At 42.7% G+C, this 23,118-nt stretch overlaps 1 protein-coding gene and 1 long non-coding RNA gene across 4 annotated transcripts in view; one reads left to right on the forward strand and one right to left on the reverse strand.

The window, feature by feature from the left end:
- The window catches only part of LOC309635822, a 65,288-nt gene extending 52,324 nt beyond the window's left edge, over window positions 1-12,964 (forward strand). Inside the window, exon 3 of the long non-coding RNA XR_014249044.1 lies at window positions 855-12,964. This is a non-coding gene — a long non-coding RNA (uncharacterized lncRNA). The remainder of the gene's footprint in view (window positions 1-854) is intronic.
- The window catches only part of CABCOCO1 (ciliary associated calcium binding coiled-coil 1), a 196,206-nt gene that overhangs the window by 27,478 nt on the left and 145,610 nt on the right, over window positions 1-23,118 (reverse strand). The window lies entirely within an intron of this gene.

Raw genomic sequence — 23,118 nt, forward strand, 5'->3', positions numbered from 1 at the left:
TGCACTAATGTGATGACACATTCTAAAATTGGCTTTCCCTGTGATAGCCTCACCCTGTGTGATTGTTTGACATGCCCTAGGGCCACCTCTACAGAGGAGTTCCTTAGAGGACCAGGTTAGGGATGGATGGGGCTGGAGCCTAAACACATGGATGAGATCCCTGGCCCTAGCCCGGTAAGAGGCAGAAAGGATGAAGGGCACTGGAAAAACTAGGGACACAGTCTGAAACTTGTGCCTCAGGAGCTGAGTGTCCTCAGGGTCTGCTGATGCCATGTGCTCCTAGGACATCTATACATAAGAGTCACTGGGGCTACATTGTCTTGTGATTCTCTGTACACGGCTCTGAGCACGCAATCATATCCTGGGGATGCAAGAAGGGACCTTTTAGTCCAGAGGGGGCCTGCAGGTTTCATGTTGACTATCAACATTGATTCATTAGTAGTGATTTCCTGGAACACTTTGTTGAGAAGGACTCTAAGTTTCTTATCTAGGCTCAGGAGAAGGGAGTACCTTCACGGATTAGCAATGTCTCCAATGAGTGAGAAGGGTCAAGGGTGTGCAAGCTATGTATTTGCCTGATTTTAGAGAGAAAGTTGAGGTTCCAAGAGGAAGTGACCTGCCCGATGTCACACAGCTCGCTAGGCAGCTGGGAAGAAACCCAGGTCTCCGTTCTCTGATTCCTAAAGTAATGACACCTTGCCATGCTGGGAGCTACTTTCAAAGGGCCTCTGTTCCAGAGGATATTCACAAAGCGTGTAGAGAAACCTGAAGCTGGGAATGACTGGCATGTGACGACACACAAACACCCCACTTTGAGTCACATCATAAACTTTCTTTTGCTTTTGTTTCAGCAGGGATGGAAATAACACCTATCTGCTTTAATTGTCTGTGAAAGCTGCACTATGACAGAGGCCATGGAAACACTCTTCTTGGAGCTATGAACCTTTTTAAAGGAAAGTTCCTTATTCTACAGAGACACATCAAGTATTCATATTTCTTTCAAATATTTCCCCTCATAATTTATGATTTGGGGCTTTTATCCTTTGGAATTCTCAGTATCTGTTTTCCTCGTAAAGGTGAAGTTGCTAACCTAGCCTTACTGAAGGTTTTCATTTTATTATGAGGGTTTGTGTCTAATGGGCTCTACAGTGGCTGTGGATCCCTGGTTCCTGCCCCCCCGATGCTGGCAGTATAGGCCGCTCTTCAGGAATTGCCTTTGGTGGAAGGGAGCTGTCTTGCCCATGGTATGTCCCCACTCCAAGGACAGTCTGTACTCAGGGACTGTCTGTACAGGGGTTCAAGAGCAATCCTGAAAGGCTATGCCAGCTCTAGTTCTTCCCATGGGATCAGTGGAGGCCTCTATTGCAACTGCATCCGTGGAACATCTCCCTAAGCTCAATTCTACATTCCCCACCTTCTTAGAGGCATTGTTCCTGAGAGCAAACCACAGTAAACATTCTGGGTGCAAATCTCTGTCTCAGAGCTTATGTTACAGGGAATACCATCCAAGACAGACTGGATTTTGAGGGTGCTGAACCACGGGATGGAATAAAAAGCTGGATAAGGGAGAGTTTACTGAAATGAGAACACTTTCCCTGGACACAGGATTTAACACACTGGCAAGGACTCCTGGAGACAGTGCAAGGATGGCATTTGGAACCTTGGAGAATGCCCACACCAAATGAAGTAGAAATGTCAGAACTGCCCAGGCAGATGGTAGAGGAAGTGATGGGAGGGCTCAGAGAAATGAGTCTGCTGGAATGGATATACTACATAAGGCCAGAAAACCCATTAGCTGACGATTTTGCATGGAAGGGTCAGGCGAACACTCTTTTACCCAAGCAGTAAGGAATGTGCTCGTGAGGTGAGCACAGGTATCACTGAGAAGTTCAGTCGTGTTAGTCCTTTGTAGCCAGGACTGACAGTAAGAGATGCTGTTACAGAACTGGGCTCCCTAGTAGTAACAAGGATGGTAGGACCCTCAAATAATAGAGGCCACGTGGTTAACACCAGGAGCGAGGCAGGTGCAGTTACTGTAAAGAGTAGAAAGATCAGAGTGGCCACTGGGGGATCTGGCTTGCAGAGAGCTTTGGAGACATTAAACAAAATATGGTGTTCTTTGGACGTACGGATATGAGGGGGTGAAGGGGGGGTGGGATGAATTGGGAGATTGGGATTGACATATATACACTACTATGTATAAAATAGATAACTAATGAGAACCAACTGTATAGCACAGGGAACTCTACTCAATGCTCTGTGGTGACCTAATGGGAAGGAAATTTTAAAAAGAGGGGATATATGTATACGTGTAACTGATTCACTTTGCTGTACAGAAGAAACTAATACAACATTGTAAAGCAACTATACTCCAATAAAGGTTAATTAAAAAGAAAAGAATATGGTGTTATTGTAAGTCAACTATACTTTAGTTAAAAAAAAAAGAATATGGTGTTCTTTAGGGACAAGATAGACATGGAACCAACAGGGTATTACTTAATTTATACAATAAAAGAAATAAAGGATAGATGGAGAGGCAGCGGAAGGCAGCCACCACAGGGGGAAAAAAGGTCATGATTCTTTACCTATTTTCTTGACTTGATCTGGTTCTTAGACCTGAAGCCCACTGACTAAAGGAGAGGTCTGGTCTCCTTGAGGAAGAAGCCTATGACATCACGGTAAGATTATGCAGTATTAATTCTTTCAGTTCTTTGGGGGTACACTGAGGTAAGGGGATTGCCCAGGCATTTTGAGGAATGTTGGACATAAGGGTTGGAATTGATGTTGATGGCCAGGGACACAAAACAACATCTTGGTCTCCTTATTAGAGTGAGAGAGTTTAGGAGGCAAGTAATAAACGGAATCCTATTTCTGTCTGGTTCATAGTGGGTCCAGTGGTTCTACCCAGTGGTTATTTCCCTGGACCTTGACTATAAAAGGCTTGACTTCTGGACTCCTACTGCCACAGACCTTGAGCACTGGCTCAGGTGGAACTTACAGGCCAGCGCTGCTTAAGTTTATACCACTGGCTGATGGAAGCACATGGCCACATTTTCATTCCCAACACTGAAAACCTGACCCAAACTACTCTTAGGTGAATTGTGTTGCACTTCGCCTGGTAGTTTGTGCCAGCACGTTTGCTGAATACTTGAGCAAGTGCTGGCCTTCTATTTACTGCATGATTTAACTAAGTTTTACTGGTTGGGTTGAACTCCAAGAATCAAAATAAATAACAAGGTCCATTAGGCCTTCTTTTGTAGGTTCGTTCACTGCTATAGCCACATGCATTCTGCATTTCTGACGGAGGGAGCTGATCCCACACAGGATGCTAGGAGAGTCATTGCTTGGCTAATACTAGGAATTTGGCCTTTTCTAATGTGGATGTGTGTGAAATATTCTTATCCAGCAGTTTATTTTGCTCTTCCTTTTTCCTCCGGCAATATATTATCAGCTTCTACTTTGCTCTTGGTTTCAGGAAAGGTTATATGTTGTTTCAATCGTATGTGTACATAATGCCCATTAGTACTAATGGGATGTATTCTTTCATCGGGACATAATTGCCAGTAGTATGCAAATCAGCACATTCGTTCTTCTTCAACTTTTGCTGAAGGCTCCATTCTTGAGCAACATATGGTCTCTAGTCACCTCCTCACTCTGCTCTAAAAATTTTCCATTACATATCTTAATCATCAATTTTTTTTTGCCCTCTGCTTAAGAAATGAATTAAGGCAGGAAAAATTGAGATGACAACCAATTTTAGATCGAAAAGAACCTCTTCTCCTTACTGCCAAAACCCACTGTTGTATTTTTACATTTTTCTTTCTCTTTTTTTTTTTTACGTCACCAATTAGCGCCTCAAAGTGATTTTTGCGTCTGGCATGCATGGAGTGTGAACTATAAAAATTCTAGCTTCAAAGCTTCTTTTGCTCTATTCTGTGGAAAAAAATTCCCTTTAACAAGAAATTGCTCAGGCTCAAGGGATAATAGTTTAAGATGCATTACTAACAGCATTTGTCCAGACAGTCAAAGTAATTTTAGAAAATGTGTGGTTCTGATAAAAGTCAATTTGATGAATACCCAGAAAGAAGAAATAATGAAAGAGCACCTACTGTGTGTAAGGCGCCATGTCTGCCTTGTATCATTTAGTTTTCTTAGTAGACAAGGCAACTAAAGTAATTTGCCCAAGTTCATTCATTCATTTGACCATGCATTCTTTTACCAAAAAATTATTTAATGAGCACTGGTTTTTTGTAGGCATTGTGCCAGGCACTTAGGATAGCACGCTGCATGTGAAACATGTGATCCCTGCCTTTATGGGGCTTGCCATATAATTAGGAGGACAGAAAAAATATAACCAAAGAAATAAATCAATGAAAAATAGTGGTAAGTGCTCCAAAGGCAATAAATAGGGGGTTAAGAGAGAGAAGAATTGGTGGTGCAGGGTGGGTGGAACTTCCTTGACCTTGGATGGCGCAATGCAAGTAGGGACCAGAGCCTTGATTCGAACCCAAGTTAGTCTGGCCCCAAAGCTGTTCCTTCCATTACATTTGTATCAACTGGGTAACTCCCTTCTGAGTTTTCATCATGACTATGATGGCTAACATTTCCTGAGTCCCTACTATGTGCCAGGCCCTATTCAATTTTATGTGTTTCTTTAGCTACCTCATGAAGTAGGAATCGTTTTTCCCCCATTTTGCAGATGAGGAATCTGAGACACGAGAGAAGTTTGAGACTTGCCCAAGGTGACACAGTACAGTTTCTCTTCAGCCCCCAATGTGCATGTCCCTAGCAGCTAGATTTTATAGCTGATCTTTCTTCTCAGAGCCTGAGGGGTTGTGCTCTCCTTGGGAACAGAGGCTTAGGTAATGTGGATGGGCTGATGGGACATTCTGTCTTTCTCTATCTCTGAAAAAGGAGGAGGAGAAGGATAAAACATCCATGACTGGACCCTGGGAGTCAAGAATAACAGGGATTTTGAATGGTGCTTTACTTCTTTAAAAATATCACATGTCTTTCAGATTTAAAAAGTGATTTGTGCTCATTATAGGCAATTTGGAAAAAAAAAAAGGATAGAGAAATGTAAAGACAAGAATAAAAATCACTTATAGTTCTATCACCCAGAAAGTGCAGTATTTTTTCAATATATAATAACAAAGGTAACTGACACTTACATAGCACTTATGATGTGCCAGGTGTATTTCCACATAACTTACATTGTATTAACTGATTTAATCACCACAGTAACCCTACATGGAAGGTACTATTATTATCACTATATTATAGACAAGGAAAGTGAGGTAAAAGATGGTTAAGTAACATTCTTAAGACCACAAAATCATACCAACCCAGGCAGCCTGGTTCTGGAGTCCACACTACCCATCATCCTGCCATTCCCTCTTGCTATAAAAAGAGATGAATATATTCTTTTATAAACCTGGGATCACATTTTACATACAATTTTAGATTCTGCTTTTTAAGTGAACATTATTTCATGGGCATTTTTCCACATCCTTACATGTTCTTCAAAATATTTTTAACGGCCGTATGGATATATTTTATATAACCACCTCCCACTGTTACACACTTAAGTTGTTTCCATCTTTTTTGTAATTATAAAGAAGTGACGCAATGAATGTCTGTATACATAAACCTTTGATCGGCTTTCTGATTATTTCCTCAGGACAGATTCCTGGAAGAGAATGACTTGGTCAGAATTTTTGGCATTTCTTCAAACCTATGGTGGGTATTAAAGAAGGCGTTCAGATGTGTGGCACATATTTAAATAACAAAAACTCAGGAAAGTTAGAGATCTGTGTGGGCTGAGCAAAAACAAAAACAAAAACAAAAACAATCAGGGAAGACTTCCTTAAGGAGGTGGGTGGAGTACGAGCCAGCCTTGGACAATGAGAGGCCGGAGCCTGAGAAGGGGAGAGTTTCTCTAAGGCTCTGGGCATCGATCTTCTGTAAGTCTTGGGCAGTGACAAGGTGAGAGAAGGTTTCACAGAGCAGGGTCTTAAAGGATGAAAGGAATTTCCAAGGCAGACAAGGGCTGTGAGGAGAGGAAGTAAGTGGGTCTTTTAGGCAGTGGGAAGAATATAGGCAGGTCCAGAGATGTGAGAGAACATGAAGGGCTTTTAGTTGATGCAGGAAAGATGTGGGAGATGAGCTGAGAAGAGGCAGGCAGGGCCTAGATCATGAAAGGGGCTCGTACATCACACTAAGGAAGACTGCTTTTCTTACGTAGGCAACAGAGTTGTTGAAGAGTTTGAGCTTAAAAAGAGATGTGGTCACGTTTTCCTTTTTGATAGCACTGTGGTGCCAGGCAGTAGGTGGGATGGAAGCGGGTGAGGGCAGTGGAAGACCCGCTTGGGAGGATTTTTGGGGACCCCAGCACAGTCTTGATTCCAGTAGCTTTGCCCACAGGGGGGACCGTGGCCCTATCTGTCATTCTTCATGCCTTGCCAACAGGAGGACAGAGCCAATATAAACACTGACACGGAAATGAAAAAGCTGCAGAAACAAAGGGCACAAACACTTCCTCTATGTTGTTGAGAGTTAACATCCACAAGAAATATGCACGTATGTCAGAGTAGAAAATAATGAGGCAGTGGACGTCCTTAAACAGATTCAGCCCATCACTGCTGGGGCCCCAGCAGAAGGGAGGGCCCGTTGGGGGGCTCCTTCCGTTGTCAGCATCGGCTGCTCCTTTCCAAGCAGACAGGTCACTCAGTGCTTTCTTCCAGGCAATTATTTTCAGGATGACTGGAGATTTCGATCAACCAATCAAGCTTTTATAGAAGCCACTTTCCTTGATTATGTCCGCGATCTTTAACTCAGGGAGAGATTTTCTTCAGTATGGCTTGACAGCCTCAAGTTTTCAATTAATTTCTCTCTCCCCACTTTCTGCATCTTGCTTTTGCTTTCAGTTGGGGAGCTGTAGTGTTCATAGGCTCACACGAACTTCCTGTGCAGTTGTGTGTGTGTTTTAAAGTCATCTGAAGCCTCTTTCTGGCCTTCTCTCAATGAGGAATGTCCCATGAAAGGGCAGAAAGCTGACTGAACAGGAAGAACCGAGAAGATGTACGGATGGTTGTAGGGGTTTCTGATTCCTGGATTTAGGACCAGCCCCAAGGGTTTTTAGAATCAGTGTTCTCAAAAGCAGGAGGTATATTTCTGCTCCAAAATACATTGATGGATATTTTGAATTTTAATGGACACACGTCTATTTCAGTGTGATTTATTTCATGGAAATGATCGCCTTTCTTTTAAAATAAAGTTATTTGCATAATATATAAGTGACTTAAGAATGATAGGTAAATATTGGTTCAGCTGTTATGTGGAAGTTGGCAAATCTCTTGAAGGTGGCGCCTGAATGCCTTAATATTAGGAGACACTGGAATGAATTTGGGGATCAGAGCGACACGGATAAAATTCAAGCTCTAACTCTTTGTAAATATGTGCCAGTGGGAAAATTACTTAATATCTCTGCACCTGTTTTTTTATCTGTGAAATGGGCATGTAAAACCACCTTTCAGCATTGTTGTGGGGTTTAGAGATTCATTTGTTCATTCATGTCTTTATTCAGTCATTAAATATCTATTAAGTGTTGGCTAAGTGCCACTCACTGTCTGGGCACAGGGAATACAGCAGTGAACCAAAGTCTCTGACTTCATGGAGCTCCCATTCTACTGGGGGGTGGACCCAGGCACCAAATGCATAGATCTATATGGAAGAAACTCAAATGCTAAGAAAAATACAGCCGATAAAGGAGAGGTTATAGCAAAACTTCTGAGACACGAATGTGTCAAGTGTGTCTGAAGAAAAGCAAGGCGGTCACTGTGTGGTGGAAGTGGATGGAGGGAGAGGGAAAAAGGAGGAAATGATTGGAACAGGAAGTCAGATGCTGGGGTAGAGAGTGCCTAGTAGGGTACAGTAAACACCTTGGGTTTTATTGTAACTGTGACGGGATGAGGAGTGATCAGTACATTGTATATATTCATAATGACCAGTTCAATTAATATTTGAATACTGACTGACCTAGTAAATCTGGTTACCTAGTTACTAGTCCATGTTACCTAGTAACATGTGTCCAGCACTACATTAGCCTCCCAGGTTTTGGCAATACAAAGATAAGCTGCACAAATGGGTTCAAATTCTTGTTAGAGAAACAGCAGTCTAATCAATTAATACCTAATATTCATCATGTACTTGCTATGTGCCAGGCATATTTACAAGTGTTTTCTTTTAATGCAGTAGCTCATGTAGTCCTTACAAAAGTGTATAATCAGTTATTATCCCCATTTTGCAGATGAGGAAGCTGGGGGCACAGCTTACCACCTCTCACCTCTGAAAAAAAGGAGAGTGAAATAAATGTGCTCCCTTTGAGGTTCGAAGTGCAGAGGGCATGCAGAGCAAACATTACGCCAAACCAGGAGAATGCAGCCACGGGATTCGCTCTGGAGGAACGCTGCCACCTACTCTCCGTGATGGTGGCCACACTGCCTCTCCTCCTTGTGCTTCTGTTTCCTCATCCCGGAAATGGGGTCAGGAGGGGTATCCCTCCCATAGGATAGTCCTGAGGAGAACAGTGTATGGGAAATGCTTTTGCACAGAGCCTGGCACTTGACAAATCTCTCAAGTCTTAGCGATACACCCACAGAGGTTAGGAAAATGTGTCATGAACTGGCCGCCCTGGGCCTGGGCCTTGAGGGCTGAGTGACAGGAAGCAAAGGTAGATACGTTCATTTTAGGTTGACAGAGAACCTCTCAGGAAATTAAACAGTGTTGAAAGTTCATGGTATGGGTGGATGGATGGTGGGTGAGAGTGTAGTGGACAGTTCTTTTAATTCTGTTAATCTGTGACATTGAGGAGACCTTGACGGCCATCCTAAGCACAAAGAACTTCTTTTTTTTTTTTAAGAAGCCCTGGGAAGCTTTGATCCTTTGAGCACTGGGAGCCTGTGATCTGACCTGTGCTTTCACAGACGTGCCCAGCAGCCACACGACGAGAAGAGTACCATGGTCCGGGTGACCCAGCACAGGAAAGGGTGGACAGGGGAGGTGAGGGATAGAGACAGAGCAGAGGTGGAATCTACAGGGCTTCAAGCCTGATTTCACCAACTCCTTGGAGGTACACACAAGAGAAATCCAGATTCGCCCCATCCCGGCCTCTTGCTGTGTCCTCAAGGGATGAGTCTACTTATAGTTCCTTAGTTTTCCCATCCGTTAAGTGGGAAAAATAAAGCCAGAATCTCATGGCTCCTAATGGGATACAATCATATGTTATGTTACCATCGAGAATCCTGTGGAAACGCAGACTTGTTTCACTCCTCCTGCTAATAAAAAACTGTCTTCCAACCAGGAGACATACCAACAAACCTGCATCTTCTGAGTATCGGAAAGCACTGGTTGGGGTTTGAGCTATCCGCTCACTTATGATCTGAGATTATTCTAAAAAGACTTTGCAGCTTAGGCTAATTGTGTAATTGGGATGTTTCCAGATGAAATTCGACTTGTATTTTTTAAAAAATGCTTTTAAGAACTGGTTGCCATGGTGCTGTTCTGCTGACAAGATCCTTCACTCGCTCTCACTAAGCAACAGCAATGGGCTTCTGTTTATTCTAAGTTTCAGGTGACCCCACCTGAACATCTCCAAGGAAGCAAGGTAGGAACTGGAAGGAATTAGTGAAGTCCTTCCCTCATTCTCCTTGATGGGGGTGCATCTCAGCGGACAAGGAGATTTGTCATTGCAGGGGTGGGAGGGCCTAGGAGAGACCCAGCTGGTGGGGAGGGACTTCCCTGACCCCTCTCCCGTGGGCACCTGGGAGTTGGGGAAAGAAACCTCTGTACATCTGCTACAATATAAACTGGATGGATGCTTCAGGATAAGAGCACTAAACCCCTCATATTTGTGGGCAAATCGTTGTTTGCAGAGAGAATTGTCTTTAAGAAATAACATGGTCTTAAAAATTAATATTTATGTTTTTATAGTATTACTGTTCTAAATTGGAGAAAGCCTTTGTTCTAACTCAATTTTCCAACCTATTGGACAATCATTCTTACCCGTTGTCCTTCACTTTCTTGTACCGAGTGTTTGTTGTAAGAATGTGAAACATCTTCCCCAGATGCAGTATTTTTGGCTTCATTAAAAGTTTTTCTAGTTCCTCTTCAGTCATGTCAATATTTACCTTGGACAATGCTTTGTATCCTTTTGTTTATAATTCCAGAATTCTCCAAGACAAACTGATTATTCATGACTCTCTGGCCTGCTTTACAATTTAAACATACCTTATGTTGAAGTTTTAAGAGCTTGAGTCCCCCAAACTATTTCCTCTACTTCTCGTAGATTCAGAACTTGTAACCTTCCATACTCACTTCACGCCTTGTATTTTCTTTTCCTTTCGGGGATCTTCCAAGAACTTCTGTTTTGTTGAGTATACTCTTGGAACATGAGCGAGTGAACTTTTTCTTCCCTTCCTTTTATGGTCCCCGGATCCCTCCGTCCTGCCAAGGATGCTTTTAGAACATGGCATTGTACCCACCTTCCTTGAACACGCCCATTGTTTCCCCAAAGACCACACTCTTCCACTTGTTGAATTTCTGGTTGCTGATACAGAGAACACATGACCCCATCTTTGTTGTCTAAAGACTTTCATTTAAACCCCTCAATTACTAAAAGGAAGCCTCACTGGTCAATACGACACCATAAAGCTACAGCACATTTTTCTTGAGAAACCCACTTATATAGAGCCAGTCCTCTTTCCTTAATTGCTCAGCATTTTGTGATTCTGTGTGTTTCCTTCAGTACTCTACATGTGGCTTACAGTCATAGAGGATTTAAAATTTACACAGTATTTCACATTCATTATTACATTTGATCCTCGTAACAATTTTGTGAGAAAGACCCAGAAGTGACCTTCCTGAGATCACAAAGTGATTTGAGTAAACCACAGTTTTTGCCTTCGAGGATATTTATATTAATAAATGATTTGGTTTTATGTAAGTCTTTCTGTTCCTGTGAAACACTGTATTTTTTCTTGATTTGGGGACATTGCATGTGCTGTTTCTTTTGCTTGAACTATGCAACTTCTCCCTTTGACCAGCTAAACTCCTACCCATTTTTCAAACGTCAGCCTCAAGTTTTACTTCCTCTAGAAGCATTCCCTGGTCCCCCAAGTCTGGGCTAGGATTTCTTCCTTTGCGTGCCCGTAACACCCTTAAAAATACATAAATAAGTTTATCATACTTAAAAATGCATAAATATACATAAATAAGTTTATTATACTGTCTGTCACCTAATGAATACTTGACTAGCATTCACTTGTTACTGCCATTCCCCTTCCTATCTCTTACTGTACTGTGCCTCTCCTGCTTGCCATTGTATCCCCACTACCTAGTTCTGGGATGGTGCTCTATAAATAGTGGTTAAATAAACGAATGATGCTCATTGTGTTTTCTGGTTGGTACAGCTTTGGATCCTTGAGTTCAAGAACAGAAAGGGCTCCAAGAAAGTCCAGGGAATTTGAGGTATTTCCAAGTTCATTCCTTGTAACACCATCTGAATGTTGATAGCTAACGTGGCTATCTGTTGTTTGTCCTACAAAACGTCCTTTTCCTTTACTTTGTCTTTACCTTTTCCTTTTGGGGAACTTTCCCTTTTCCCAGTTTTGATTAGTGTTATTCAGGTGGGGCTGCTCACATCTTGGGACCAGGAGTAGGCCTAATAAACACAGTCTATCCCCAGGGTCCAATGACTCAACCTAGGTTGGTAACTGTGACTTTTGCTGAAACTCTTAATTAAGAGAAGGTCTTGTTTTCCTTTGATGGTTGCAAGCAATAGAAACAAGCATAGAACTTCTGATTCTTTGGGAGCTTGTGGAGAGATCAAAGAAGCCATCACAGAACAACCAGAGTCAAGAGATGGTGATAGAGAGAGTGAAGGCTGATGAAGACATCAATGAATACCTGGATTCAGCAGTATCTGATTCTGTGAATTTCCAAATTTATGAACTACAGATTTCCCTTTTGGCTGCAACTAGTATGAGTTACATTTTGGTCAGTCATGAACAACTGACAGAGTTCTGACTAATTCAATGGAAAACAAAACACCACGGTATTTTAATTACTGACATTAGTGCTTTTTGTTCCTTTGTGGCTTGGCCTTATGCTTTCACTTCACTCTTTAAAAGAGAAAAACAGTCTTCTGCCTGGCCCTCAGTGTTGGGCTGCACCCCACAGGCCTACAAGCCCTATACTTGCCGAGCTTCAAGACTGAAGAGAGAGCCCGGAGTCAGCAGCAGAGACATCAGTGGTTTACTGGATGGGGGATCTTACCCATCTGAAGCAAGGTCCTGGAGTGACTTCCCACTATTTGCAGCAGCGAGTGGACAGGACACAGTGGCAGTCTTCACTTCCAGGGAGAGGATACCAGTTATAGGAGGAACTGACATCAGGTTGGCTCATGGGTTACCAGGGAAACTAGCAGAGGGGCACGCCCCTTACCACCTCTTTGTTAAGTTATCAGGTGGAGATGTTCTGATCTAAAGGTTAGAACAAGCACTAGCTGTGGTAGGGGTAAGGATGTACAAAGGTCAGTGACGTGAGTAGGTGTAGGTGAAGCAGGCACTGGTCTAGCACGGGATGTACAGAGAGCAAGAGAACAGCCATCATGGGTGGCCTGATCATATACTCCACCCCTACATACCCTGCACGACCCTTACAATCTTGTTCCCCTCCTCTTCCTCAATATCCCTGGGGTCAGGTATGTAAAGGGGCACTGCAACCAGATACCACGAATAAAGTACAGACACCAGCAGCTAAAGTGTACCAAGAGTAAGATACCTAGTATGCTAAGAACAGTCATTCACCAGAATGTGGGCAAATTTTGGAGCTAAGCACTTATGGGGGTCAATGGAGAGGGAGTCAATGGCAGAAGCGTCCTGTCCAGTTATAAGGAAAGTAAGGCCACCCCTAGTTTTCACAAACCCAGAGCCACCCCTATGGGGCGGGGAAGGCCCTGGCTCTAAAAGAAACATTCTGATGGCCAAGCCAGGAGTCAGCAGTCAGAGTACAGGTCTGCCTCCCCAAGTTATGTTGAGTAACATCAGGGGTGGACCCATTAGGTCTTTTCAAACAGAAAACAGTTAATCCCACTAGTCAGACTTGCGTGTCCAGAAACCAGCCTATTCTATTCCACAGAGCATAGCCCAAGGGGCCTCATGGGCAGTCAGTTGTACAGTAACATTTACCGACAGGAGCCCTTCTGACGTATTGGCATGTGGGACAAAAAGATGGTGAGAGTCTTTTTCCCCCTTTCTCAGTCATCGCCACATAGTCACATTAGCTGGGTCTATTTTTCATGGAAGTCCAGAGAAGGATGACAACGGCATCTCACTGTAGACCCAGCAATTAGACTCATTTTGCAACGAGGCCATGTTTGCTTCCCAGTCCTTGAAGAGATTTTCTCCACTCAGACCACTCAGACTAGGGATGAAATGTAACACATCTAACAGGCACAACACAGGGGAGGTCATGACAATTAAGCAAAATGCAAGCAGTACCTGCATTCTGAGATAATACCACATCTGCCTGTGGTTTTTGTCCTGGTCTACAATACATTTCAGAAAACTCAAGTTTTCAGTAATACACGAACGTGTCCAAAATCACATCTACAATGGCCACCTAGTTTTACCTTGAATGTCTGAACCACAGCTACTCCATTTTGACTTTCAAATCCATTCCCCTCCACGATGGTCAAAGCAGATATACAATGCATGTTCAACAGGTCAAACAACAGGCCACTCTGATCAGTTTACCTTAAGTTAAACCTTGTACAAGCCGTAATGACTTTCCCATACCTCCGTATGTGAAGATTTTTCCATCATTTCCCCTTTTGATTGCAAATCTTTCAACAGACCAAAGTATATGTCCCTCAAAGCCAGGGTAAATACTGCCTGCCTGCCCTCATCCAGATCATGTCCCTCGGTGCTAGGCCTCCTTTATATTTGTCTAGTTATCCATGTTTGGGGAAAACTGATCAGATATTGTGAACAAGCTCAGAGGTATGTTGATGGGGAAACACTTTAGAGGCTATATATTTTATCAATTATACTGAATTGTTACACAAGCATTGTACGTGTGATTTTGGCAGCAGACTTAAAGCAAGCAGTGTTACACATCATGAGTAGTTATACTCTGTGACAACTTCACTAGAAAATTTTCTCTTCCTCTTGAACATTCAGGGCAAAAGTTTGGCTAACACAATAACTTTTATAAATGTAGACCTCTCAATTAATAGGACTAGAATTTAATATCTGTTGAAACATAATATTTTTTCCCTCTAAATTACCCTCATCTCCATCAAACATAGCCAAATCAAGACTAATTTGTTTGCAAAATAAGTCTGGTCAAGTGACCACATAGGCTCCTCCAAACTGGCTGTGGTCACATTCCTCAAAAGGAGTCTCAGACTGAATTCCCAAAAAGCCTCTCAAGGCCAGGAAAGCCATGCCAAAGGCCTGCCATCAGATTCTGTCTATGTGGACTTCTCTCTTCTAGAGATCCCCCAAATATCGAGATTCCTGCACTTGCAGGAAACAGTCTTTCCCATTCACCTGATAAGGCTGCTCAGAACCCAAGAGTCTCCAATTTCTGGAGGGATCAGGCAGAGAGAAAAGAAAAATGTTTCAATGCTGTAAGTCATAACTAACTTGAGGGGAAGGGCTTTTCTATATCTGGTAAACACAGATCAAAACCAGTAATATTCTAGACAAAAACCATACAAATTATAACCATATTCATCAGTTTACTCAGTAATCAATCCTTCTGTTAACTTTTTATGAAGCCATCAGGTTTTCCCCTAAGATTCTTTAATTTTGTACCCAGTGATATACGAAATTTATCAGAGATCTGTACTTGTCAGAAGGTCCTTCCTATGAATCTTCTTGAAGATGAAGCACTTTTGCAAAAGCATCAGAGTACAACAACTGTCTGTAAATGACAAACGACTTAAAAAGGCACAGTTAAACACCTAATTACAATGTAATTGATAAAGAAACTTGGTTACAATAACTAGAATTATGACCGATTATCATCTTGACCCTTAAAAACCTTAAATCTCTGGTAAAAACCAAGAAGCAAGTAATTGTGAACTGACTGTCATATCAGCATTTCCTGACTGGAAAACTTATGCTTTATTCTTCCTCTTCTAAGAAGGCAAAGGCAGGTAAACTTAGACCCACCCAGCAATTAATGTTCCAATATTTTACCCTATTTGAAATGACCCAGATCGTCAATGAATTCTCTTCATTTAATTTAGTTTAGTTTCAAGTTACCAAAATCTGGAGAGACTATTACAGATAGACATTCCCCAAACATTATTATTCCTATAGAGTTTCAAAATGCCTTTTTTTTTTTTTTTTCTTCACTCTTCAGTGATCAGATGATTATAGTTCCTGAGAGCCCAGGTACATCATTTACATCTCAAACGCACAAGAAGAGAAATACCAATTCCTTCTAGAAATCTAGCTTTCTCTAACTGCATGTGCAAAAGCCAGTTTTAGAATGTTAAAAGATTCCCATCTTGGCCATTTTCGGGGATTTTTTTTTTTTTTTCAGTTTAAACGAATAACAGTAATAGGTAATAATACAAATCATTCACTCACATTCACACGCCTCACTTTCAGAGGAACAAGAATCAGCATTCAAGTTAACCTCTGCCTCAGCTGTTAGCTCAGCGTCTGCGGCCTTTCTTAATACGAAAAGCAACGGCCAGCCCACAGCTGCGGCCACCGCCTCAAGGTCTCACCTCATTTTCCCACCGTAATGGCGGCCAACATCTCCACCACAGCCTCAGGGCCGTCCGTGAGTTCTCCGCACTCTCCCGGTGGTCCCCACTCCTCAAGGACAGCCACCACGGGGCACCACATACGAGGGGCGGCCACCCCGGGATCTGCCCTGCAACTCTCAGGCCCCACGTGTTAGCGGAGGCCCCGCACCTTCCCACTCCCGCCCTTACTTCCCGGCATCTCGGCGCTCGCGGGACTTGCCTCCGTCTCCGGGCTGCTCCGCCAATTGCTGGGCTGCACCCCACAGGCCTGCAAGCCCTGTACTTGCCCAGCCTTGAGACCGAAGAGAGAGCCCGCAGTCAGCGACAGAGACAGCCGTGGTTTCATGGGTGCGTGGGGGGAGCTCACCCGTCTGAAGCAAGGTCCTGGAGCGACGCCACCCCGTGTGGCGCAGACGGCAGGCGGGACGTGGCCGCCATCATTGCGCCCGGTGCGGGGTGGGAGGGGGGAACACCGGTTACAGGGGGAACTGACATCAGATTGGCTCATTGGTTACCAGGGAAACTGGCGGGGGGGGCGTGCACGCCCCTCGTCACCCCTTCGATAAGTTACAGGTGGAGATGTTTTGCTCTATAGATGAGAACAGTCTCCAGCTGGGGGTGGGGCAGGTACATAGGAAGGTCAGTCATGGGAGCAGGTGTAGGTGAAGCAGGCACTGGTGGAGCAGAGGATGTACAGAGAGCAAGAGAAGAGTCATCTTGTGTGGCCTGAGCATACACCCAGTTAACCTGAAAATTCAATTAAATGGCCTCTTCCAAACAGTACAGTTCATTGAAGTCTAACTATGCACGCTCTTGGAAAGGCCAAACTAGAGGAACCTGACATTTTGAGAAGAGTATTTTGCATTGAAATAGAAACTGAAATAGGAATGTATTTTTACTTGGTTGTTTTGATACCATTTTACTGATAGGACGTTTGGGGAGAAGGGTTTAAGGGGGCAAACAAATACCTAGTTTTTGGTTTATTATCAGTGAACATTATTTTCCCCAATTCTTACCTTGTTGCTTTATTTACAAACCGTAATATATTTTTGCTTTGGAACTTCATCACTGCTTTCTCTCTTGCTTACCTAGTAGCTCTTAGGATATTTAAGGGTTGCAGCCACTGAGATGAGTGTTGATTTCTGCATTGGAGGGATTTTCTATAACTTTATCCCAGAATTAATGAGGACAACAAACAGCTGTGCCGATAAACCCATTCTGCTTGGTGACACACTCTTGCCAGAGCAACTGGCAGATGGTCTGTCTTGCAGAGGATTCCAGCGGAAAGGGAAAAATGCTGTTAGGAGTGGGTCCTGCTTATTTGAAGCCAGGTTCCTCCATTTTTCTCCTCGTATTTAGCGTCTTGCTTCCTAATTTTTTTCTCCACTCTAAATTAGGTGGGCGGCCTCTCTTTGCCATGTAGATCTTTCCACCTGGTTCCACTCCTCTTTCAATTCCAACATGTTTATTTCTTGGCACTGAAAACTTTGCCCAAACTGCTCTTGGGTGAGTGTCTGGGGGACCTATTCCATAAGAAGCCTACAGCTTGATTCAATCTCCTGATAAAATTACAAACGGAAAAACAGCAAAGTGAATAAAAGGAGGGAAGAGGTGCTAACTTAGTGACAAAGGCAATCTTGTCTCAGTGGTGTTATCCTAACCGCTGTGAGCCTGGAGGCAGAGCACATGCCTGTGCTGAGATGTGCCTGGTGCTGTGTTGTCTTTGATCTTTATTACCATGCCTTGCATGCGATTACCAGCTGGATATCTTGTGCTCCTCTTGTAACATGTTAACCTATGTTCTAGGCCTTGGAGTGTAAGAAACCTACTTGCGAGTGTCTGGAAATCCGGGTATTGTTTTTTTTTTTTTTTTTAAAAGAACCCCACCCACATTTCAATTTTATTTTTATTTTATTTTATTCTTTTTTTTTTTTAAATATTGGTACATTTATTTATTTATTTTGAAAGGGAACGCTATTTATTTATTTATTTTTGGCTGTGTTGGGCCTTCGTTTCTGTGCAAGGGCTTTCTCTAGTTGTGGCAAGCGGGGACCACTCTTCATCGCGGTGCGCGGGCCTCTCACTATCGCGGCCTCTCTTGTTGCAGAGCACAGGCTCCAGACGCGCAGGCTCAGTAATTGTGGCTCACGGGCCTAGTTGCTCCGCGGCATGTGGGATCTTCCCAGACCAGGGCTCGAACCCGTGTCCCCTGCATCGGCAGGCAGATTCTCAACCGCTGCGCCACCAGGGAAGCCCCAGGTATTGTTTTTTGTTTGTTTTAAAATGTCCTTTAAAGAAAGGAAAAGAACCTTCCATTTGCTTCTAAGAAGAAGAAAATAGCCCATTTTCCCAAATGCCTGTTGGAGAGCTAATAGCCCTAGAAACCGGTGTGGGTACTCTATGGATATTCAGTTATTTCAGCTCAGAATTTTGTCTTTGAGTTGTTCGATATCCTCTATTTCGAGCTCTTTCTTGGACATTAATTATCAACCATTCTTTTTTAAGTTGTAGATAGTTTACCCAACCCTAAGAGACGCTTTGTTTTTTTTTCTCAGCTTTATTGAGATATAACTGACAGATAAAATTGTAAATATCTAAGATGTACAATGTGATGGTTTGAACGTGTATACATTGTGAAATGATTACCAAAGTCAAGTTAATTAGCACATCCATCATCACACATAAGTTACCGTGTGTGTGTGTGTCTGTGTGTGTGTCTGTGTGTGGTGAGAATGCTTAAGATCTACTCTCTTAGCAAACTTCAAGTATCCAATACAGTATTGTTAACTATAGTCACCATGCTGTGTCTTAGATCCCCAGAACTTACTCATAACTGACCAACATTTCCCTATTTCCCCGATCCCTGGTAACCACCATTCTATTGATTCTATGAGTTCGACTTTTTTAGATTCCACATGTAAGTGAGATCATATTTGTCTTTGTGTCTGATTTCACTTAACATAATGTTCTCCAGTTTCATCCATGTTGTCACAAATGGCAGAATTTCCTTCCTTTTTATGGTTGAATAATATTTCATTATCTGTCTATCTATGTCACATTTTCTTTATCCACTCGTCCATTGATGGACACTCAGGCTGTTTCCATATCTCAGCTATTGTGAATATTGTTGCAATGAACATGGGAGTGCAGATCTCTCTCTGAGATACTGATTTTATTTCTTTTTGATATATACCCAGAATGGGATTGCTTGATTAAGAAAGACTTTATTCTAGGAATTGTTTTTGATGGTCTCAGGATGGAAAACTACTCAAATCAAAAGGCTCTGAGATACTGAAGCCACTTTTGTAACTGGCTCCCAGAGAATGTTCTTGAAATGCTAACCCCATAGGGAAAGTGTGTACTTGCTGGTAGGGGAACAAGCCTTAAGGGAGATTGTCAGGGTTTCCTTACACACCAAAGACACTTGAACTATGTGACACAGAGGGTCACTTCCAGTTCTGATATTATCCAGGAATGTGGGAGTTCCTTTTTCTACAACCTCCTTTCCAGGTGGAAGACATCTAGCTTTTGCCTGAGTGTCTTCCACGATAGAGAGCTCACTCCCTGAGCAAAGCATTCTTTGGGGTTTCTGTAATTGTGAAGGTTATCTCCCCAATCCCTGGAACTCCCATGGAGCCTCTCTTAAGAGCAAAAGGGACCCATCAAATCTCTCTTCACATTACAGTTCTTCAGTGCTGTCCTATCTTCTTTAAGTCATTCTTTTGGGGGCTAAACATCTCTATGGTGTTAACTGTTGTCCAGACATTTTATCATCTTGACCACCCTTGTCTGTAGAAACTCCAACTAGTCAGGGTCTATATTAGAAAACAACGTGAAGAACTGAGGGTGTTCAGGTGACAGAATTGCGTATCCACGCTGACAGGGATATGGTATCCTAGATGTGGTCTAACCAGTGCAGAGCGGGCTGGGGCTAAGGAATCCCCTTCTGGAAGCTTTTCATGTTCTTGTTTATAGAAGAAACATCTGCCTGTAAATGCCAAAGTAATCCCGGCTCACAGGCAGTACCTAAGATTTGATATTTGCTGGGATATACAAAGAACCATGTAAAATCAAATTTATTCAAAATCCAAACCGTGATTTCTAAACTGACATCACCTTTGGCTCCTCCTCTTGACTTTGCTGTTTCTGAGAGTGGGAGCCAAATTCTTCCATGCATCTCTGACTTCCTTTTCTACACCATCTTCCTCCAAAAAGTTATTTCTTCCTCATAGCGCATCCTCTTCTTCCTGGCCCCAGTTCCTTTCCCAAGTGCAATCCACCTTCCAGCCAATACTAGGAGTGTGCAAAACATAGGGCATTCCTGTCCTAGTTTATACCATCAGACCTTCTTCAGGTTGCGACAAAACAACTGGCTCTTTGGCAGTGCTAATCTGCATGTTCTTAAGACATATATGCAAGAGGGAAAAAGTGCATGTGACAAGAAGAAGATGCAGAACAAAATTATCCATCTTCTTAAAGGGCCTCACGTTGAAAAGGCCACAAGAGGAACACATTCTCAAACTGAGTAATCATCTACAAATAGTTAAAACAAAAGTTCCTTCAGCTACAACTGCACCTAGAGGAGTGGGGCAGAGGTTCTGATTGAGAACTTTGATTTCCCACAGATTGTTTGAGTCTTAAATGAAATTTGGAAAGGTTCCCTGACATCAAAGGCTGTTCCTTTTGGCTAATCGATTGAGTATGCTGTGCCTGTCCTCCCCTGAGCCCCCCAAGACTGGGAACATATGTCAGATTCTCCATTTGCCAGTAATTTGGAGGCTTATGATAATAAAACATCCTTTTTCTATGCAAAGGAAAGGGTGGTCCTGGGGAATGTTAAGGCAGCAGAGAAGAGCAATGATTGACTCCTGCCTGAAAAAACATACAAAGCCTGATCAATCCCTATCTGAATATCATCTGCATAATTTGAAAATAAGACACTGAAGGGAAAAGGACCAACCTCACTATCTTGCTCACATATACATCTGGAACAGCTGCCAGGGCCTCTCGGAGTTGATTTTGTTCAGTTCGGCAGCTCTCACTTGAAACCCAGGCAGAAAATGAAAGTGAGCAAATTTACCTCTGGCATTCAAAGAAATGCTTTTGGTCAAAGAGAGTATTTCTGACCATGACTCATTTTCAAAAGAAGCATTGAATTCGCTTTGTCATATTTGCCTGGATAGGGCTCAATCGGCCCTTTTATGATTTTTAAAATATCCTATATAGCTGGGATGGCATTTATTAGGCTTCAGCTATTCAATATTGCATTTCAATATATAAAAGTCACTGTTCAATTGAATATTGAATTTTCTAAGGAAGTAAACCTACAGAAGAGAAATTTGCAAGAATCTAAAATAAATGAGCTTGAGGAAGATCAAAATGCCCTTTTGGCTGTTTCAAAGATCAAAAGATCTCTCTTTTATAGAAATCAGGAGTGGTTTGAATAGCCTCTTTCCTCCACCGCAAAGCCCCGTTTTTTCACTATCATTGATAGCTTGGGACTGCACCATATTGGTATGAGAGGCCCTGGGGAGGAGGGAAGATGGTTTCAATCCCCCAAAAGCACCCAGGACGTTTGTGTCTGGAATAGCAGGTTTTTCATTTAATTTAGTCTCGAGCCCAGTAGAGAGAGAAAATGAAAATCTGTCCTCAGTTCCTTCAGGAGGAGGGGTAGACTTGAAGGACATGAGAGGGTCTCTTGATAATCGTTTTTAAAGCGTGTGAGTATCTTTGTCTCTGTTTCTCAGAGAGGCTGGATTATATTGGATTATATATCAGGAGGTTATCTTTGGGTTCACACTACCCTCAGTTCTGCAAAACCTTAGGAAGTTGTCTAATCTCCCCACGTCTCTATTGCTTCATGTGTTAAGTGGGGATAATAATATGCACTTCATTGACTTAAGCTCCTTCCTACCTCGGGGCCTTTGCTCATGCTATTTCTTCCACCTAACTTGTGCTCAGCCTCCAGGATTCAGCAGGAATGGCTTTTCTTCTGGGAAGCATTCCATGAACTCCCAGACCAAGTTATACCACCTCTTCTTCTCCTATCAGACAGTGTGCTATGGTTTTCCTTTGTTGCAGTTGCCTTAACTGTAACAGAGAACATTCTGTGTGAGTACTGGTGTCATATATCTGGCTCCCTCTATAAGGGGTAGGGAAGCTAGCTTATTCACCCATGTCTACAACTAAAACACAAACACAAACAAAACATTTGTCGAGTGAATGAAATTAATGGAGATAACGTGATCAAGAAATGGCAATTCCTACTATTCCCCTGTACTGTGAGCTCCTGGGGGCCCGGGAGAGCCTTGCCTCTCAACAGTGTTGAGGTGGAGCCTTGACAGAGTAGCTGATCTGGGAACGTCTGTGGATGTGCAGACAGACATCATCAATCATCTCTCCAGCCAACTGCGTACTTCACCTGCCTGTTTCTTTGTTGTCTCTCTGAGAGCATGTTATTGGAACCCTTGTTCATCCCCTTATGATGCAGGTTTTCTCTTTCCTGGGATGATTCTTCTGATTTCACAGAGAGCTCCCTAGGAGAGGTCTGCAGTGAGAGGCAAGAAACTGGGCGATGACCCTGGTGTGTCCAGCACTGGTTAAAGTGTTGAGTGGGGGTTGGGAGGAGCTGGAGAAATCAGCCCAGTGAGGCTTACAAGTTATATCATATATATATATATATATATATATATATATATATGTTTAAAAGCTTTTAACTTTTAAACATCACCACCACCATTATCATCTCCATCATCATTAAGAGCTAAAACTTTCTCTACAGTATAAAAAAACCGTTGCCTCCTTCTCCAGGAAAAAAAAAAAAATTCCCATCAACACTATAAGCCATTTATGGTTGGAAATTCACCATTAGGATCTTTTTCCTTGGGTTAAGGCAAATACCCATAAGAAGTTATTTTATTAGTTATTAACTACTTATTGTAAATTAGTTTATCAACTCATTTAGTCTGTGAAGATGGTGGTGGAGGAGCAAGCATTAAGGGACTTGGTTGCTTATGTAGGCAGGAAGTGTCTCTGCCAGAGTTTAGTTGTAGATAATAGAATTCAGTCTAGCTATTCTTTTTAAAGCAAAAATGGATTTCGTGCAAGAAATGAGGAGCTTACAAAAATCCCTAGAAAGGCTGGAGGAGGAGGCTTTCAGCAGAATTTCCAGGAGTCACACCCTAGAACAACACCTCAGAACTGACCCACTGAGGTAGCTGCTGCCTCTGCCACAATCAAGCTGGTGAAGAAGGAAGTCACCTCGACAACTGCTGGCTCTTGCACCTCACCAC

Source organism: Balaenoptera borealis (genome assembly GCF_965194805.1).
Source record: "Balaenoptera borealis genome assembly, chromosome: 10".
Taxonomy (NCBI): Eukaryota; Metazoa; Chordata; class Mammalia; order Artiodactyla; family Balaenopteridae; genus Balaenoptera; species Balaenoptera borealis.